We start from the raw sequence: 22,582 nt of genomic DNA, 5'->3' as shown, positions 1-22,582 counted from the left end.
GTCTTTTGGAAGCAGTATTTTATTGCTCGCTTTTTATGACATTTTAGTTTTGTGTAATTCATTTGTTTATGTTATTTGGTCGTACACTAGTCGAGTTAATAACAGTGTGGCGCACGCGCTAGCCCATATTTTACCTAGAGTAGTGTGGTCGGATGTCTTACCGCCGATCGCGAACAACTTTGTTATCTTTGATTCGTTATTAATGCAATAAAGCCTTCGGGCTTTCCCTTTCAAAAAAAAAATGGAGAGAAACTTCGATAAAACCTTTTACTATACATAGCATATAAAATAGTCATGTGAGATCTTGTTTAAATTGTCTTACCGGGTATATTGTGAATATTAAGTTTTTATGTTTTTTTAATATATGTTAAAGTTATGAACAAAAGAAAATGGACATCGATACACGTGTATAAATCAAATGTATATAATTAGTGTTGATTCCACGCAATGAATGGATATTTATATAGTTTTTATTTTTATATTACTTATTCGTTCTAAATTAACACCTCATTAATTTTTTATATTTCACGTCATTATATTTTGATATAAAAAAAATTGAACTCTTAAAATAATCAAGCAAATTGAGTAATATCGTGAAATTTATATATTAATTATTCTTTTAATTACAAAACTAATAATCTATCTAGTATAAAAGCTAGGTTTTTTAAAGGATTGTGATTGGTTCTCAATTTTTTAGCTGGGGTCCACTGCAAAAAAAAAATTCCCTGAAATTACTCATCCACGTTCTTCAACACAATTAATTATGCTCTTTCTTACTTTTTAATATACTCGATGCTTTTAATTGAAAGTTATATTATATGGTGTATTATATTATATGATATGGTGATATTATATTATATGATATTATTATAATATATGATATTTAACATCTCAACTTTTGCTCTTATTTAATTAGCGATTTTACATAAAACCATACATTATAATACAATATGAACATCCAAAAATTACAAATTCCTAATACATTATGCACATCCAAAAATTACAAAATGTTACAAATAATCATTTCAAAACATCAAATTACAAATTCCTCATCAAACTCATCTGTATTCCAGAATTTAACTTCAAGCTTCTTCCTCACCTTCTCCATATAAGGTATCCATTCCAAAATACAGAACACAAAAATACATATCTTAATATACAAATATTTAGTTTTATACAAATATTTATAATAAAATTTGTACATTTACAACATTTTAATAAAAAAACAACAAAACTCATCAGATTTATGAATATTCTTATTCATAGTTTATAAAAATAAGCAACAGTTTTCACAATATCTACGATACATATATAAAAAAATCACCGAATTTTAAATCAGGAAATAATTTTATAGAAATTAAAAAAAATCATCAGATATGTGAAATTACTATTATAAACATAATAAAAAAAATGTAAAATTTAAAATTAAGAGATCTATGATATTAACTAATAATTCACTAATAATTTTATAAAAAAATCAACTTTTAAAAAATAAATAATAATTAGGTAAATGATACGGAGTATTTACTTTAAAATTTATAAAAACGAGAAAAGTAATTTAAGAAGTGTAAAAATAATTTAAGAAGTTTTAAATAATTAAACACGAATTGTGATAATTATGCTGCATGCGAGTAAAAAAAAATGAAAGAAATCAGACCTCTAAAAGATATCAATCAATGGTGCCATCTTTGATGAGGATCTAACTAAGAAACGAAGCTAGGATCGTGAGAGGCACAAATCTCGCATGGGATGGTGACGAAGATGGAAGATTTAGGAGAGTTAAATGCTGATAAGAGGGAGCGAGGTTAGACGATATTATAAATGAGAGAAGAGGATGATTTGAGTTTATTATGAATGAAATAAGAGGAGATGCGGTGTCGACGGTAGTGTTGTCAATTAGAAAACTCAAATGAGAAAGGAGGGAGGGAGGTCAGACGAGAGTTTTTTTATAAAATGGAGGGGTAGGGTTTGTTGATGGATTATTTATATGGGTAAATGAGTAATGTTGTTAATTGTGTTATGTTATGGGTCGGGTGCTTGCATGTTTTGTATTTTCGAATTATGAAGCCAATGTTTGCTCGGCCCAAAGGGCAATGGCCCATGTATTGAGCATTCATGAAAATTCGATAATGTAAGTTATGTAACCCGATTTATATTATGACGATATATTTTGATTATATATAATCCCATGTCTAATACTTCCTCCGTTTTTATACAATATACCCATTTGTTGAATATATGGGTGGAGCAATTTAATAAAATGAGTATATCATATGAAAATGAAGGAAGTATATATTAGTACTAAAATTTCACCACACATGACATTAACACTTAAATGTGCGTGTATAATGTTTTGAAATATATGTTTTAAATTATTAATCTAACAACCACATTGTTTATAAACGATATACTTTTAACTGCATGTACAGGCAATTGTCGTCCATTATTCAATCTCAATAATCGTACACTTTTTAATATAAAATTTGTATCGAATCAGTGGTAGTGATTAATAGCTTAAATTATATGTCGATTTTCCAATTGTAGACTTTTTATATTGTAACAACATTGAACATAATCACGCAGGTTTTATACCATCCACATCAACAAAGAGATCCCCTTCTAAAGTTGATATTTTCATTCTCATCCCCCCACAACAACAAAAAGTTTTTATCTTTATGATTTTTGTGTAACTCATCCAAATATGATGAGAGTCACAATGAGAATAGTTGCTTTTTATTGGTTATATTATTATTTTTATTGTGTTTTTTTATGTGATTGGGTGAGATTATGAGAAGGAAGGTTGAAATAGAGGGTTAAAATTTATTGTTGTTGTGTGAAGTTTTTGGCAAAATTATCATCTTATGATAAAATGAGGTTTAAGTCGTGCGTTTTCGACCCCTGCATTTTTTTGTTGCACGGATTTAATGTGACACCCCGCGATAAAGCGGAAAATATAAGTTATAAATTCAAGCGGAAAATAGGGAATTTTTGAAACTTCTAAAATTTAAAGCGCGGTTTTATTAAAATACCAATCACAAACAAAGAATGCGGAAATAAAGTTTAAATTATACAAACGTGATAGTCAAGGTGAGGGAAAAGATATCCCTCGAATGACAATACAATAAAAGGTGAGTCTAAACAATCCTAATAAACCGACTAAAAGGCCAAAGTGCTCGCTAGCTCACACATGTCTTCACCCCAGGAATGCACCAACTAATACTTGTCATTCATGTAAACATGAACGCACAGTGATCGGTGGGGAGTAACTCAAGGTTCTCCCGACCACAAAATGTCAAAACGAACATAACAAGGAACTAAAACAGGTAAGTCATATAAGACACATACAAAAGATAAGAATATCAAATTTATATGTAAACATGGCAAATAATTGAGATGGAACAAGATAGGCCAACATTAGCATAATAAAGATTCAACTGTTCACGGGAGACCATTAAATAATATGAAAGACAAGAATACGGTCATTCATGCAAGAACACGCATTTCAAGGGATTATAAGATAAATATGAGATTAAAATCCGAATCATGTGAAACAGTTACGTAAGGGATCAACCAAATGCAAGTTACAAGAATAGAAACCATAGCCATTATTTGGAAAACCACTTAGCAAACATTGCACGGGACGTGGCTACTAATGTCACATTCATACTTATGGCTTGCATCTCACCATAAGAACGGATGGGAACATCAATCCCGACGATCATATCGCAACTAGAGGGCTTATAGCTCACCCCTAGTGTCCGATAGGACCAAGACAAACAACAGACAAAAACCAATATCTATAACCAAGCAAGACCTTTACTACTCATATATCAATATATAATTCCCCTGGTAGGACGACAATGGTACTCCCAAGACTCAGTCCTAGTCTAAATCGCGACTCTTGGGACAAGATGAGTTCCCGATTCGACATGCGGCGAACAGTCCGCATCCAAGAATCGAAGACAGATCGGAAATCGAGAACCCACAATCGGCGGGACGATACCCGAAAGAGGCGGAAAATATGAGCTAAACCCACAATCGGCAGGACAGTCCGAAAGAGGCGTAAAGATAAGTCAAGCAATACGGTATAGCATAAAGGCATTATCAAAAGAACACGACTCAACCAAGCGATACGAATCAACTTGGAAAGAGACTACTAATGTAATGAGCCGATGATAATTCAAGTAAGACATTTCATGCCACATTATATTCATAAACATGGATAAGTAACCCATTTCTTCAATATTTGTCACTTGATTAAGAACATAAATAAATAGTAACGGACCATTTATAATAGTATTTTTCATACTTGTAACATATAAAATAAACATTTCATTTCATAATTATACGTGTCGGTTAAATAAAATAAATAAAATATAACAAGTGGTAAAGGATAATTTACGTCATGCAAAATTTACGGGTTAAAATGGAAACCCACACAAATGACTCATTTATGAGCCCAACAAATAGACTAAAGAAGCCCAATACTAGAATCACATTAAGCCTAACACATTACTCATGTAGAATCCAACTATTAGACCATGTGAAGCCCGACAATTTAATCATGTGTAATTCACCCATTTACTCATGTAAGACCCAAGGACTTGATCATGTAAAGCCCAAATGTACTTCTTGATATTATCCACTAACTACCAAAATTTCGATCCTACAAATTGTTGATTCGTCACAAAACTCCAACAACTCCTAATCACGTGTCTGCATATAGAAAGCATTGAATCCAAGTTTCCAAATCGTCTCACGCGCAAAACCAAATTACTGGAGGGAATAATATGAGTACTGGTATATATATGTATACATATTTAATAAGAGGAGTCAAGCATATAACTAACTCAGCATATAATCACTGCGTAAAGACGGCAACCAACCCACATTACATATAACCATGAGACGAAGTTACGAGCAAACTTAAGACGGACATGTACACACGTTTTACCGATCACACTAACAAGACAAAGGGTATTTAATGAATGATCATCACGGTTTGATACTTTGATGCATAAGCAAACAACATTATATTTCCTTTTCCAAAACTAAACTATCACAAGGATCCATTTTTAAACTTTGTATAGCAACTCCCCATTTCAGTAATTATTTGAGATGAACCATATCAACAATGTCATTCAGGAAGTTCCCAAGTTGACCCCCTTTCACGGTTGCCCATAACAGCCATAAAAGGCCCTCGTTTTGACCACTCGCGACAGTCCAATACAGCCGTATAAATCAGTCCATTTCATCATCATTTTGAGACGGAAAAACCATACAAATGACCCATATTAATCTTGGATATACACTGAAGAAGGAATTAAGAAGGTTAGCTCGAACCACCAACCAAACATTGACTAAAAACGAGCATCAGAACCGTCTTACAGCTCCATATTTATCCAATTTCGATTCCAAACTCTAAGATTCTACAAAATTAATTAAATTCAAATTATGTATTTCCAAACATGGTAGGCAATGTTTCACCTTAGAACAAGTCACTATCTAGCAAAAAGCAATAGAGTAATATGTTTTGTGAAGAAAATGAAAGGGGGTAAGTCAGGTAACCACGAATGTCCACGATCTTGAATGGACACAAGAAGCGCACTATACCATTCATACTTCAGTGCGGTCAACATTTTTTTGTGGGTCTATAAAACCTCATCGAGTTATATTTCGACCTCCATTAAAACAAGGTTTAAGAAGGAATTTAAAACGATAAATTCGAGCATACAAGTGAGTAAAGAATAAAGAATCAAACTTTATCAAACAAGGGTATGAGAAACGACACAGAATTTCGACATTTTGTCGAGTAACCTATCACCGTTACCTTTTTTTGATCTCTGAAAGTCCAAGGAATCGCCCAAGGATGAACTTAAACCCAAAAACAGAAGAAATTAACCCAAAATCCGAATCCTTTGTAAGACGGCCGAATTGAAATAGGACGAAAGCTTGGCTCTTTCTTACATATAAAGAAGGAGGACGAGGAGAGGAAGCCGATGGTGTAAAATTTATCGAATTTGGTTGAGAATGGAGGCGGGATCTGAGGTTGGAAGTGGCGGGTTTCAATGGAGTTAGAGTATTGGTGTTGCTGCTGTGTTCTATTCGAAAATGAAGAAGGAAGAAATGAGGAGAGCAGGGGGTTGGGGGGACACGCTGCACTAACAACAATAATAATAATAATAATAATAATAATAATAATAATAATAATAATAATAATAATAATAATAATAATAATAATAATAATAATAATAATAATAATAATAATAATTAAGTTAGAGTGCAAGAGTGAGTGTTGTCGGAATCGGGTTGGTCCGAATTGAAATAGCTTTATAAGAGAAATGCAACGATCTTGCTAGACGGAAATACACTTATAATTTAAGACGGAAAATTACTATTATTATCCCTATTAATACTATCCGACAAAATATTTATTTTTATATAAATTAAGCCTTAAAATTATAGCCTTGATAAAAATTATGTTTTAAAATGAATTAATTAAATTAAATAATTTAAAAATATAAGATAAATCAATTAAAGGGTTAAATAAATTTTAATTGTCGAAATGAGAAATTCGCGGGTGTTACAATCACCCCATCTTTTAAAAAGTTTCGTCCTCGAAACTTGAAAATATAAATGAAAGGTTATAAAAATAAAGCTGGACTTTTTTTTTTTTGAAATTGGTAACTAAAATATTAAATGGTTACTTGAAGTAAGAATTAAAATTCCTTCAAAAGTTTCAAATAAAATTTTCCGACAAAACAAGATCGAAAGGTAAATCATTGGTATAAATCAAAAATCAAAATACTTTCAAAAACATTAACGGAGAGTTTTCAAAAGTATAAGTCTCATTAATGGAACGAAATCGCTTTCTTGTCGCATGCACACAAGAACGCTAACTTTCCAAGTCAAAGACAAATTTAAAACAAAATCAATTCGCCGACAAGCGTAGAACAAGTTATTAAACGTCTCCAATAACGAGTTCTAACATCCGATCAGCGTTAAAATCAAAAGAAAAAGGTAATTCACTCAAATTTTCTTTTGCAAAAGCCAAAATGGAAATGAAGGTTTCACCTTTAAACTCGAAAGGGAGTCAAATTTCTGGAAACATAACATTATACTTTGACAAAGAAATCATAAATAGATCAAAGTTAATGGAAATTGGATATGATTTAAAGAAATCACAGGTTTAGTAATTAAAATCATGATAAGGAAGTCTACACTCAAGGAACAAATATGAAGTTAAATCAAATTTTCATTTTCAATTCCTTAAAATAGGTAAGGTTTTGTAAAAGTAACATAAACTTTTAACAACGAAACAAAATTGGTAGCTTGAAATATTTAGAAATTGTGCAAAAGAAAAGTAACTTAGATATCATAGATACAAGTATACTAAGAGGATTTAAACTTAACTAGTCAAAAGAGCTATAATGAATTTCATAGGGTAAGGATTGAAGTCAAGTCAAAAAGGATGTCAAAGATGGAGTTTTATAGGTTACTAGCATTAAACTTAAAAGAGGAGTATGATGAAGCAAGGAAAAGAGGTATGAACGGTAACGCTTATGATCAAAGAAAAAGGGAACTAGACAACGAGGAAACGCCAAGTACTCAAACCTCAAACAACAACATCATTCTAAGCGGTTCTGAAAACTTCCTAACAACAAAACTTATAGTCACAACATTCCCAAGAATTTCCTCAAATCACTCATGTTACTCCATCCTAAGCAATTCCATGAAACAAGGCACTCCACTATGAGTGTAATCTCATTACTCCAAATCCTCAAACATCCACGAATAATTTCCATAAGATCAAAGTCAAAGTTTCCAACAAAGCTATACTCACCTACAACATCATCCCATCATCTAAGTACTCAATACAACCTCAAAGCTTCTAAAACCATAGGCTTAACAAGGACTTCTCAATACTAAGTCTCTCTCAATTCAAAAACTCTCAAGAGCCAACTAATATCAATTCACATTACCAATCATTTATGGTCATCAACATCCCAAGGAGTATTCTTTCAAATCTGACATCCTAAAACTTACTTACCATCGAATTCCCAAGGAACAGGTCTTAATTGTAACAACACTTTATCACCTCCTATTCCTCATCCTAACACCAAAATTGACACTATGTCCTTAAACTTAACAATTGGTGTCAACCACAAACGAACTCCACAAAACCAAATTTTCCAACCAAGGTCAACATTCCTCAAAAGAAAGAGTACTATAAAAAGGCTTAAGGGAGGATAAACAAGGAACAAGGAACAAGTTAGGGGGGGTACAAGAGTAACTTTCAAAATAAAAGAGAAGAGAGTTTAGAAGAAGGATAAGCACTAAGAGATAAAGAATAAGGCAAGATACACAAAGAAGGAGGTATCTCTTCGAGGAAGAAGAAGCCTTCTTCAAAGGTTGAACAAATCTTCACTTTCCGGCACTAGGCACCAAGTCTTGATCGCAACACGGGTAAGCTCATGGTTTGTCGATCCAAGGCCACAAAAAGCAGATGACAATCAACAAACATGTTATAACCTACCACGAAGCATACACATAGAGACTACCAACTTAGGTCCTTAGTTCTACCCATCTCTCATTCATTATTCAAGGTCAGGTTCAAATTTAAATTTGGGGTACACGTGCGTGCGTCGGGAGCAACATAGGCTCTGATACCAACTGTGACACCCCGCGATAAAGCGGAAAATATAAGTTATAAATTCAAGCGGAAAATAGGGAATTTTTGAAACTTCTAAAATTTAAAGCGCGGTTTTATTAAAATACCAATCACAAACAAAGAATGCGGAAATAAAGTTTAAATTATACAAACGTGATAGTCAAGGTGAGGGAAAAGATATCCCTCGAATGACAATACAATAAAAGGTGAGTCTAAACAATCCTAATAAACCGACTAAAAGGCCAAAGTGCTCGCTAGCTCACACATGTCTTCACCCCAGGAATGCACCAACTAATACCTGTCATTCATGTAAACATGAACGCCACGGTCGGTGGGGAGTAACTCAAGGTTCTCCCGACCACAAAATGTCGAAACGAACATAACAAGGAACTAAAACAGGTAAGTCATATAAGACACATACAAAAGATAAGAATATCAAATTTATATGTAAACATGGCAAATAATTGAGATGGAACAAGATAGGCCAACATTAGCATAATAAAGATTCAACTGTTCACGGGAGACCATTAAATAATATGAAAGACAAGAATACGGTCATTCATGCAAGAACACGCATTTCAAGGGATTATAAGATAAATATGAGATTAAAATCCGAATCATGTGAAAAGCGATTACGTAAGGGATCAACCAAATGCAAGTTACAAGAATAGAAACCATAGCCATGATTTGGAAAACCACTTAGCAAACATTGCACGGGACGTGGCTACTAATGTCACATTCATACTTATGGCTTGCATCTCACCATAAGAACGGATGGGAACATCAATCCCGACGATCATATCGCAACTAGAGGGCTTATAGCTCACCCCTAGTGTCCGATAGGACCAAGACAAACAATGACAAAAACCAATATCTATAACCAAGCAAGACCTTTACTACTCATATATCAATATATAATTCCCCTGGTAGGACGACAATGGTACTCCCAAGACTCGGTCCTAGTCTAAATCGCGAGACTCTCGGGACAAAGACGGTTCCCGATTCGACATGCGGCGAGCAGTCCCGCATCCAAGACTCAAGACAGATCGGAAATCGAGAACCCACAATCGGCAGGACGGTCGAAAGAGGCGGAAATATGAGCTAAACCCACAATCGGCAGACAATCGAAAGAGGCGTAAAGATAAGTCAAGCAATACGGTATAGCATAAAGGCATTATCAAAAGAACACGACTCAACCAAGCGATACGAATCAACTTGGAAAGAGACTACTAATGTAATGAGCCGATGATAATTCAAGTAAGACATTTCATGCCACATTATATTCATAAACATGGATAAGTAACCCATTTCTTCAATATTTGTCACTTGATTAAGAACATAAATAAATAGTAACGGACCATTTATAATAGTATTTTTCATACTTGTAACATATAAAATAAACATTTCATTTCATAATTATACGTGTCGGTTAAATAAAATAAATAAAATATAACAAGTGGTAAAGGATAATTTACGTCATGCAAAATTTACGGGTTAAAATGGAAACCCACACAAATGACTCATTTATGAGCCCAACAAATAGACTAAAGAAGCCCAATACTAGAATCACATTAAGCCTAACACATTACTCATGTAGAATCCAACTATTAGACCATGTGAAGCCCGACAATTTAATCATGTGTAATTCACCCATTTACTCATGTAAGACCCAAGGACTTGATCATGTAAAGCCCAAATGTACTTCTTGATATTATCCACTAACTACCAAAATTTCGATCCTACAAATTGTTGATTCGTCACAAAACTCCAACAACTCCTAATCACGTGTCTGCATATAGAAAGCATTGAATCCAAGTTTCCAAATCGTCTCACGCGCAAAACCAAATTACTGGAGGGAATAATATGAGTACTGGTATATATATGTATACATATTTAATAAGAGGAGTCAAGCATATAACTAACTCGGCATATAATCACTGCGTAAAGACGGCAACCAACCCACATTACATATAACCATGAGACGAAGTTACGAGCAAACTTAAGACGGACATGTACACACGTTTTACCGATCACACTAACAAGACAAAGGGTATTTAATGAATGATCATCACGGTTTGATACTTTGATGCATAAGCAAACAACATTATATTTCCTTTTCCAAAACTAAACTATCACAAGGATCCATTTTTAAACTTTGTATAGCAACTCCCCATTTTAGTAGTTATTTGAGATGAACCATATCAACAATGTCATTCAGGAAGTTCCCAAGTTGACCCCCTTTCACGGTTGCCCATAACAGCCATAAAAGGCCCTCGTTTTGACCACTCGCGACAGTCCAATACAGCCGTATAAATCAGTCCATTTCATCATCATTTTGAGACGGAAAAACCATACAAATGACCCATATTAATCTTGGATATACACTGAAGAAGGAATTAAGAAGGTTAGCTCGAACCACCAACCAAACATTGACTAAAAACGAGCATCAGAACCGTCTTACAGCTCCATATTTATCCAATTTCGATTCCAAACTCTAAGATTCTACAAAATTAATTCAATTCAAATTATGTATTTCCAAACATGGTAGGCAATGTTTCACCTTAGAACAAGTCACTATCTAGCAAAAAGCAATAGAGTAATATGTTTTGTGAAGAAAATGAAAGGGGGTAAGTCAGGTAACCACGAATGTCCACGATCTTGAATGGACACAAGAAGCGCACTATACCATTCATACTTCAGTGCGGTCAACATTTTTTTGTGGGTCTATAAAACCTCATCGAGTTATATTTCGACCTCCATTAAAACAAGGTTTAAGACGGAATTTAAAACGATAAATTCGAGCATACAAGTGAGTAAAGAATAAAGAATCAAACTTTATCAAACAAGGGTATGAGAAACGACACAGAATTTCGACATTTTGTCGAGTAACCTATCACCGTTACCTTTTTTTGATCTCTGAAAGTCCAAGGAATCGCCCAAGGATGAACTTAAACCCAAAAACAGAAGAAATTAACCCAAAATCCGAATCCTTTGTAAGACGGCCGAATTGAAATAGGACGAAAGCTTGGCTCTTTCTTACATATAAAGAAGGAGGACGAGGAGAGGAAGCCGATGGTGTAAAATTTATCGAATTTGGTTGAGAATGGAGGCGGGATCTGAGGTTGGAAGTGGCGGGTTTCAATGGAGTTAGAGTATTGGTGTTGCTGCTGTGTTCTATTCAAAAATGAAGAAGGAAGAAATGAGGAGAGCAGGGGGTTGGGGGGACACGCTGCACTAACAACAACAACAATAATAATAATAATAATAATAATAATAATAATAATAATAATAATAATAATAATAATAATTAAGTTAGAGTGCAAGAGTGAGTGTTGTCGGAATCGGGTTGGTCCGAATTGAAATAGCTTTATAAGAGAAATGCAACGATCTTTCTAGACGGAAATACACTTATAATTTAAGACGGAAAATTACTATTATTATCCCTATTAATACTATCCGACAAAATATTTATTTTTATATAAATTAAGCCTTAAAATTATAGCCTTGATAAAAATTATGTTTTAAAATGAATTAATTAAATTAAATAATTTAAAAATATAAGATAAATCAATTAAACGGTTAAATAAATTTTAATTGTCGAAATGAGAAATTCGCGGGTGTTACATTTAAGCCGTGCGTTTTCGACCCGTGCGTTTTTTTTGCACGGGTTTAAAACTAGTTTAATTTTATAAACTTCTCAATTTGTTTTAATGGATTTTTCTTTCCACAAATCTAATAATCTATTTTTGTTTTATAGAGAGCAATTAATATGCGTTAAATCATTCTCTATTTAGCAATTTGTATTTAGCCTTGTATTTTATTTTAATCAAAAACTGTTTTTATTTGATGAAAAGTTATATTTTAATGAAAAATTAATAGTTTAATGTTCTTTTGTTTTCTTATTTAAGTAAATAAAGTTTGGACTGAAATTTTTTCCTTAATTAAGTAATGGAGATTGCTTTAATGTTCCTTTGTTTTCAGAGTGAAATTTTTTCCTTATTTAAGTAAATGGAGATTGGAGGGAAACCTTTTGAGATTTCTTATATATGGTAAAGAATATGAATGAAAATAGATAGTAGAATGTGTCTTAGGCGCAAAACGTAGACGGGAAAATTTTAACTTTGTGGGCGTTTGGTTGGAGGTCTATAAGAAAGGGAAAGGGAAACAAAGTTATTGATTTACTTTGTTGATGTTTGTTTGACACAAACAAAGAGAATGAAATTCCCTTCCTTACCCCTCAATCCATCTAATTTCTTACCCCCACTCCCGCAAGGTATGAGATTTCATTAACCTTGTTACCCTTCAACCACCTTATTTACCTACCACCACACTTGCAACTCTCACCACACCAGTCACCATCAAGACGCCATCGCCACCACCACCACCACCACGATAGTCACCCCACATAAACCATCACCATAACACCACCGCCACAACCACCATGATACTGCCACCACCACCATCACCACCACCATCACCACCACCACAACCACCCCACTGCCACCACCACCATCGCGACGCCACTACCACAACCACCCCACCAAAACCACCACCCGTACACCAAAATAAACCACAACCCACCACACTTCATTTTCTTGATGTAACCAAAGAACTAGTTAAGTTTTAATTAATCTCTTACCTTTCCCCCTCTTACCCTTTCTAATTCCCTTTCCCTTTACCTTTTTCTAACCAAACGCCCTATATGGGATTGAATGGAATGGAGTGGATTAAGAATATCTTTATTTTTGATCGAGTTTAAAAGACGTTTTAAGTTAAGATAGTGTTAAAACAAGAATTGATGTTTCGCAAGTTTGCTCTTTTACATGTCTCGGTCGGGGTTTTATTGTACGGTTAACGAGTTGGGGTATATGGTGAAGCACCCTTTTGGGGTCCCCCGAAACCAACTGGGTATTTGGTTAGTGAGGTGTTAATTTAATGGTTCGTAATCCGAAATGCGTCGAACCAAACCGGACCATGTATTTATTTGGCCTGATCATGGTTCACCTATTTACGTTGGTTTGGTCTTTTGGCAATTCCTACACCAAACTAAATATACCGCGGACCAAGCTATGGACCAAACTTATTTACTAAAATCTTTAAATTTTTATGACTAACAAATATATTTCCATATTGATAAAATTATTTCGTTTTATATTATTTTGACTTATTCTGATGTTATACTCGTGTATTTCGTGGTTGGCTTAGCTTCTAGTACGGCTGGTCAAACATACGAGCCGATCTGTCCCATCCCAGATGTCCAAATTAGCTCGGACTAATCGACCCATGTCAGCCCGCCCTGACCTATCCCCTCCCTCGGGTCGTACCCGGGTCTTGCAAAACATACCCGGCTTGCCCTAGGCCTGCCTCAACCATGACCCACATTAGGCTCGCTCCCGGGCTCGGCCAGCCCTAAGCCCGCCCTTAACCCTCGTAAGGCCGGTTTCAGGTTGAACTCGAATTGGCTCAGTCAGGTCGTTTATACCCATCACCCTCCCCTAGACTGGGTCCGAGCTTACTTCCACTGGCCCAACCCGCCACTCAACCCACCCTAGCTTTTAGTGATAATTCTATTTACTTTGTTTTTGTCATCGTCACCTATCTAATTTTTAAAAGTTTCAAATTGTAATACCACGGTTTTATGAGTCTCTGGGTACTCTATCGAGTGGGCCTTACTCTGTCGAGTAAGCGTGTTTTGCGTTTTAAAATAGTTTCTGACCGGTTGGGTACTCGATCGAGTAGCCTTGGTACTCGATCGAGTAAGCGGCACTCGATCGAGTACGTTAGTTACTCGATCGAGTAAGTGTGTTTTACGGGTTTGTTTTGACGGGTTTTGCTAATAACGCGAGTTTGATATAAAAGGTTTCCGTCAGTTTATTTCATCATTTTTAACCTTTCTAAACCTTTCAAAAGAAAAAGGAGTTACGTAGTTCTCTCTCGTCGCGTTGTTGGCAAACCCCCAAGGCTAGGAGTGTCGGATCATCTTGTTCTTTGCATCATAGTGTTCCTTGCGTCAAGGGTAAGATCTACATACCAATTTTATAGTATTTAGTTAACTTTGTTTAAACCCTAATTTTGGGAATTGGGGATTTATGTTAGTTTTGTGATTGTTAGTAATTATGCGATTATATGTTAGGAGGAGGATTCGTAGAAGAGGAATTTTGATACTTTGTTGAGACCGTCTCGATTGTGTTCTTTGTTCGGTAGGGTTTCCCTACTCGTATTAGTCCCATAATGCATTGTTGGTGTTGTGTGATTGTTGATTGTTATCGTATTCGTATTGAGACGGTTGTTGATTGATAGTTTGTTTGATGGTTGTGATTGTTTGTCTCTCGGTTCTCGAGATGCGTTCTCTACCGAGTGGAGTCACTTGCGGGAGTGGCTTCACGCCTAGTTTCGCCCTCCGTGGAACCCGCCACGGGAGGGGATGTGCACATTAATGGGACAGGGTTATCGCTCGGTATGATGAGTGGGGCTTAGGTGGGAACGGCTGCGGTCCCCCATGGCGTGGCTGGTCCAGTGGGACGAGTCGGTGACGGAGATTGATTGGAGTGGGTGTGATTGTGTGTGTGACCGTGTGAGTGCTTGTTTTGTGTTGTTGGTTTATATAAATTGTGTGATTAGTCGACCCCGTTTAATGTTTTAAAATCTGTGGTGATCCATTCGGGGTGGTGAGCGGTTATTGAGCGAGGCATGTTATGACGCGTATGGGATAGCGGGATGAGTCATCACGTGACGTTAGAAGTCTTCATTGTGTCGACGATGTTTTATAGCCTTGATAGTTTTAGCAGTAGACCGTCTGAGAATCTTGTATTTCTTTTTATCAGTTTTGGAGTTGGTTTGTAATCACTTTAAACATTATTTACTTTTAAGTATGTTTCGTTATTGTCTTATGATTATCATTGCCTCGGGAAACCGAGATGGTAGCACTTCCATGCCTTAAGTGGTCCTGGTAAGGCACTTGGAGTATGGTGGTGTTACAAAATGGTATCAGAGCCGACGATCCTGAAACCTGTAACCAATGAATCCAATGAACATAGGGAGTCAATTAAAATGAACCCGAGGTAGAAGTTGTAGGAGCTAATGCAAAGACTTGGGAGACGTCCTAAAGTCGCGAACTCGCCCTACAATTTTGAACCGGTCACTATGGGATATGAGTCGGGATCGCTATGTGTTTACCTTGTGCTTTGTGTACCTATATAGTGATGTGTGGCATGAATCAGTGGATGTATGTATGTGGAGAATGGGGAATGTGTAGAAAAGATGGTGATGATGTGATTTCGTAAGTTATTGATTGAAAGCATGCTAATTGTTTTATAATATGGCATTATAGAAATACGGAAAGAAAATTTGTTTGATTTGAGTTATACATAGAGTTATGTATACATATATGTTGTTGGTAGTGTTGTACGAGTTTATATAGCTGAAAGTTTGAGTAAGAGCATGAATAATTGGTGGAAAAAGATGATAATTGTTGCATGATAATATGATATTTTTTTTTAAAGCATGTTGTATGATGGAAGAGATTTTATAAGGTTGTTATGCTAGTAACATGTAAATATGATACTTGATGTCATATAATTGTGATTTTGTTTACGTAAAGTTATATAATAAAAACATGTGGGTAATATGTGATTGGTAAGTTGAATGATATATGTGCATCGAGTTATTGGTTGCTTGGCTTTTGAAGTTATTAACATGTGGTTAGGGATACTTGTTTTATGAACATCGAGTTGTTTTGTTTACCATGTTGTCGTTTAAGTTGTTGGGAAGTAAAATCAAGTAGTTGTGTTTTCGATTATAGGGAGGTTGTCTTTAAACTGTTATAACTTGAGATGCATAAATGATTTTAATGTTATTCTAATTGGAGGTGATAGCTTGTTATTTTACGATTCTAACGATAGGTCACACGCCCAAAACGACCAAGAAATGAGTGAGTTATGACCGTTTTACGAAAACTATACAATGCTGAGAATTGCGTAGGGTACTCGATCGAGTAGCCTTGGTACTCGATCGAGTAGGCGGCACTCGATCGAGTACGTCAGTTACTCGATCGAGTAGCCCTGGTGATTTGTTTTACGTGCTTCTGACCTTCACCTACTCGATCGAGTAAGTCCCTTACTCGATCGAGTGGCCAGTACTCGATCTAGTGACCCATGATTCGGGTCATATGCTTATCTTTTGAATTCATTGCATATTATGTTTAATTCAAAGGTATTATTTTGCTTCTTTATGCATTGTTTTACGTGTGTGTCGGTCTTGATGCGTAAGTTACCCAACCTTATGATGTAAGGAGTGGATCTGTGGTGAGTATGAGTTCGGTGGGGAGGACGTGAATATGTGTGGTGTTGTGATAGATAGTGGGAAGAGGAAAAGGAAGATCGTTATGGCTTAAGTGAGACATAGAGCATGGTTTTTGAGATAAGATGAGTGATATGTTTGTGTGTTGAGTAATGTAAAAGTAAGTGAATATAGGCAAGGGGTGATGTGAGTCTAAGGAACGTGAGAATAAAAGGATTGAGAGTAAGGACGTGGATAGTGGCAACTTGAGATGTGTGAAGAATTATGGAGGGAGATGGTTAGGAGTCGTGTGGGTTAGAATATACATAGTGAAAGTTCGTTTTAAAGGGGTTGAGAAGAGTAGTATATAGTGAACGTTGTGGAGACATGTCGCGAGGTGTATTTGTAGACAGTGAGTGAGTTTGGGAGATTTGGTTTATTAAGAGATGAAACTACTGTGTGATTTCCTTGGGCAATTAACGGTATGAAAGGAATTCTGATTTCTAGAGAGGTACAAAGGAGATGCAATTGTTTGAACAGTGAACGTTGATTTTATGGATAGATTAGTGGCAAGTGTGAGTGATAGCATAATAAGAGAAGATCCATGGTAAGAAAGAGTGAGATGATATCGATATGAAATAATGGAATTTGAGTTTTGGAACGATGAGAAGGTAATTGAAGCACTAAAGAGTTAGGTAGAAGTAATAAGTCGTTGAGCTATTAAATGGTATTGTTGAGTATAAAGAGAAAAGAAGGATAAAGGTAAACTGAGAAAAATGTTCACCGGAGTTATGTGACATAAAATTAAGGAATCGTCGAGATGTATGATACTATCAAGAGTAAGTAAGTTAATGGTTACACAGAAGTTTCAGGACAACATGATTAATCATGAGTTTCGAGGAATTAAGGGAGTAAGAAGTTGGTGGAGTATTTGCACGATACGAGATTTTTGGTGGAGAGTTAGATGATGGTCAAATTAAGGATAGTATTGGGAAGAATGTTGAGGTAATTTAATTGATGGATTCGATGTTCATTATTTGGGATGTTAACCAAAGATAGGAAAGAAATCGTGATGTTTAGAGACGAGTGTAAGAGGTTTGATGTCCGGACAGTGGTAGTGTTATGGTTTGTGACTAGTGGTTAAGGGTGATGGTATATTAGAAAGGTAGCAATTCTAATGAGGTTGATTTTGTAGAGGCCTGATAGATATGTATGGTTGTAATGAAGTATAAGATGTGGTTAGATGAGGCGGGTGCTAATAGTTGAGTAGTAATGGTATGGTTGTACTTGGCATGAGGTGATGGTTATGCGCATGGGAGAACGTGTTATGAGGGGCATATGAGTTAAGCTCGGGCGACAGGTAACCTTTATCGAGCGGTAACTTACGTGATCAGGACTGACCAGTTGGATGTGATTACGGGTCTACGATGTGTATAAATGTTTGTGTGAGGTTCTGACCTCACGGGAAGTGGTATGGTGTGATAGTTATAAAACTGTTATTTGAATGCTCTGTAATATATGTTGGACACGGTAATTTAATTGAATGATATTCAAGGAGGTAATAATTTGATTGATCTGGCATGACTGGTTATACTTGTATGTATTCATGATATATGTCATTCCGTGATGTGGTAAGGGGATGATATTCATGAGGTTATTATCTGTTTAATTCATATAGTATGTTGCTTTGTGATTTAGTAAAGTGGATTTGAGTAAGTTTTCTTGTCCAAGAAGTTATGTTGAGTCAGTGCTTATGAGATTGTATAAGTCGTGATGACTATCGATGTGGTTGTGGTGCCTCGGGTGGTGATCCGGGCACGATATTTAGTGTTGTGATGCGGGTATTTTCGCACTGCGGTGTGGCTGTTGGTGGCGGTGTTGCGATGCCGTCACCGGTTGTGGTGGAGTAGGCGAAATGTTTATGATGCGAGTTTTCGAAAGTACATACGAGTTAAACATAGATTGTTGTTTTGTTTGCTGCTGTTCCTTGTGAGTTTTGGTTGAACATGTAGACAATTGTTTTGTTTGTTGATGTTTCTTACCAGTTTTAGTTTGGGAATGAGGGTAGAGTATGGTAAGAAAGAGAGTTGTATATGTTTTCGTTGTTGTCATGATATAGTGATATTCTGTTGATGGGACATAGTTGTGAGAAGTCGTTACAGTAATTCTGATCTTGTTTTCAGATGAGGCATCAATAGTCATAGTCATGGCAAGTGATTCGTGGAACATGTGTGGTAATGACCTGAAAGATGCAGGTGGTTCATAATCCTGTGTTGAGACAGTGAGTGTAGGGTGTTGGGGGAATTAGTGTCATGTTAAGTTGTGTATGAGCTTTGCGGTAATGAAAGAAAGAACTTGGGGATCTAGTGTGAGTAAACGTAACGAGTGTGGATCGTGAGTTATGATTTTGGGAGATAGGTGCTTTACATAGAGAGGTATGTTGTTTTGCAGTAATAATGGAGAGTTAGTATGGTGATTTTGCTACGAGTTTTATGGTATTGGTTAGATGGAGTGCAGAGTGAATTGAAGTATGAGAACTGTTTAAGTAAGAGAGCCTTGAAAATAGGAATGGTTATAGAAATGAGGTTATAGGCGGTTATCTTTGACATGTGGTGGTGATGAGGATAATGAGATGATATAACTAAGGATTTAGTATTAGTGAGTTACGAGGACGTAACATTTATTTTAAGAGGAGTAGGATGCGATAAAAGAGATTTTGATGGTTGTGCATATGGTGGTATATTCGCAGTAGAGTGTCGGTGTAGCACAAAGAAGGAAGTTGAATATTTTGTGGTTGATGTTGTTAAAAGGCCATGGTCGAGCTTGTAGTAGTGTGATGTTTAGGAGTGTGAGAATATTTCACTAGTGTTGACAGTTGGATGATGATGTTTATGAGTGTAAGTAAACTTCGAGGACGAAGTTCCTTTTAAGGGTGGTAGAATGTAACATTCCGTTTGATGTTATGAGTATCTTGATATTGGATTTGATAGTGGATGATATTATGGAGCTAGCAGCGTTAGAGGATGGTAGTTGGTTATGTATGGAGTTGGTGTCGTGAGAGATATATATGTGGTAGATACGATATCGTGAGTCATGTTGTGGAAGTAGGAATAGTTGGTGGAGTTGGGGTTACGAGTTCAGGTTTGGTCGGTTGGGGTTTTGTTTGAGTTCTTAGTTGGTTGTTGTGTCTTGATCGAGTTAGTATGTTTGTTTTTGGGTATGGGTTGAACTTCGGGGACGAAGTTCTTTTTAAGAAGGGAAGACTGTAATACCACGGTTTTATGAGTCTCTGGGTACTCTATCGAGTGGGCCTTACTCTGTCGAGTAAGCGTGTTTTGCGTTTTAAAATAGTTTATGACCTGTTGGGTACTCGATCGAGTAGCCTTTGTACTCGATCGAGTAAGCGGCACTCGATCGAGTACGTTAGTTACTCGATCGAGTAAGTGTGTTTTACGGGGTTGTTTTGACGGGTTTTGCTAATAATGCGAGTTTGATATAAATGGTTTCCGTCAGTTTATTTCATCATTTTTAACCTTTCTAAACCTTTCAAAATAAAAAGGAGTTACGTAGTTCTCTCTCGTCGCGTTGTTGGCAAAACCCCAAGGCTAGGAGTGTCGGATCATCTTGTTCTTTGCATCATAGTGTTCCTTGCGTCAAGGGTAAGATCTACATACCAATTTTATAGTATTTAGTTAACTTTGTGTAGATACCCATATCCGTCGATATTGGAATTTATAGAGAACCCGACAAACACCCGATGATGATAGGACACATGTATTCTTTAGTTGTCATTGTCATTATTTGGAGCTCGTTTTACGAGGTAGAATGGGCGTCGTCGATAAAGTATTTTATTAATTTAAATGATATTTAAATTAATGTTTTTTTAGTGAATTCATTCTGTTAATTTAAATGATATTTAAATTAATGTTTTTAGTAAGTTCATTTTGTTATTTTAAATGATATTTAAAATTAATATGTTTTTTAAGTGAATTCATTTTTTATTTAGTTTAAATGATATTTAAATTAAAGCTTTATTTTGAATTTATTTTCTTAAGTTTATTTTATTGAAAATAAAATAAATAATTGATTTGAAAAATCATTTTATGAGTATATTTGATTTGAAAAGTCATTTATTTTAATTTATTAATTGATTTGAAAAATCGATTTTAAAAGCGAAGAACTCGTTTTTAAACGTGTGTTTTGAGCTCGATTTTAGCTCGGTTTTTAAGCCCGTTTCCTTTGCGAATTGGCACGAATCTCGAGTACATTAACCCATCTAGACCAATACCCATCAACCCATGTTCGAACCCCCTCACAAGCGGCCCAAATTCTCGTTCAAAACCAACCACAAGCAGCCCGCACCCAAACCGCAAACAGTCCCCTGTTTTGCGAGCCAATTCCCGAGCCCAAACCCGCTTCAAACACTACCAAGACCCGTACCCATTAACCCTAACCCATACCCTAGTATCCTACCCATATTATCCTAGCTTGATCACCAAGAAATCCCCCAAAACGAACCCTAGAAACCCCTCCCAAAACCGATGGACAGCAGCTATGTTCATTGAGCCCGATTTGCCTCTCCTCCCTTTTAACCTATTTTAAACCCTTATAAATACCACCCCTTCACCATACAATCATCCCTCTAAGTTCTCCATACATCCAACCATCACCCACAAGCTTTAAACCTCAGAAACAAACCCTAAACATCCTCCAAAAACCCTACACAAAACCGACACACAAACAGAAACTGTTTGTGTGCCTCCTTCGAAAATCATCTCGTTCCTCCATCAAATCACCATAAAAATTCGGGTTTCTTGTTCCTAATTAACCATACAACATCCATACACACATTAGATAAAGAATCACGAGCCAAATTGCCCTTGAGAGTACACGAAATCCCTCGAAAAACAGAGTGAAATAACACTCTGTTTTCGCGGTTTACTCTTGTCTGTCCAGTTCTGTTTGTGCTCGTTTTTCGTGCCTAATAACCCAAATCGAGCAGGGGTTGCTTTAAGATCCTTGTTCTCCTCTCTTTCTAGTTTTCAAAACATCTTTCGGATCGAATTTTCGTCGTGAAACGAGGGAGATATCACTGTTTTAAAACTGCTGTCCAGAAACTTTCCAAAACGCGCGTGTTGCTTTGTTACTTCGTCGACGACGGCCTCTCGAGATAAAATCTACCATCGATTACGACCCAAGACGGTGTCAACGATACATGTAGGTTGAGGGTGCATCAAATCCCCTTCTCTTCTCTCTTTTTATTTCGTTTTTTTATGCCTTTTTTTATTGTCTTTCTTTGTTTGTTTTTCGTTTTAATTATCGTTTGTTTTAAATTAACTACGAAACTAGTTAGTCCGAGTATGAGTTAAAGTACCACCATGAACACCCGCGTTGACTTGAGATGGGAAAAGAAACCGCTCCTTCTGTCGGTCGTACACCCCTGTCTCATTTACATATCCTCGTGTTCAAGGTAGGGCATAAATAAAACAAGTTTCTAACTTCGATCTTCGCTTTCGACCCTCTTCTTATTTTTCGCCAAATCGATGGACCTTAGGACCCGTTGCATGTTAGTTTAACTTCTGATTGTTAACCTATGACGTAATTAGATGACTTTAAATCAATTTAATAATCTAA

The 22,582-nt window shown here is 35.9% G+C and overlaps 1 long non-coding RNA gene across 1 annotated transcript; it reads right to left on the bottom strand.

Annotated features, from left to right (window-relative positions):
- Positions 1–8,793: 8,793 nt before the first annotated feature.
- LOC141591113 (uncharacterized) lies at positions 8,794–11,829 on the bottom strand. Its single transcript, XR_012520663.1, has 2 exons — positions 11,575–11,829; positions 8,794–8,969 (listed from the first exon to the last, which is right to left on the bottom strand). It is a non-coding gene; the product is annotated as an uncharacterized LOC141591113 (long non-coding RNA).
- Positions 11,830–22,582: the final 10,753 nt, after the last annotated feature.

The sequence above is a fragment of the Silene latifolia genome, chromosome 7 (assembly GCF_048544455.1).
Source record: "Silene latifolia isolate original U9 population chromosome 7, ASM4854445v1, whole genome shotgun sequence".
In the NCBI taxonomy this organism is placed as follows: Eukaryota; Viridiplantae; Streptophyta; class Magnoliopsida; order Caryophyllales; family Caryophyllaceae; genus Silene; species Silene latifolia.
The sequence above is the reverse complement of the archived record's forward strand: the minus strand, read 5'-3'. Positions and strand labels throughout refer to the sequence as shown.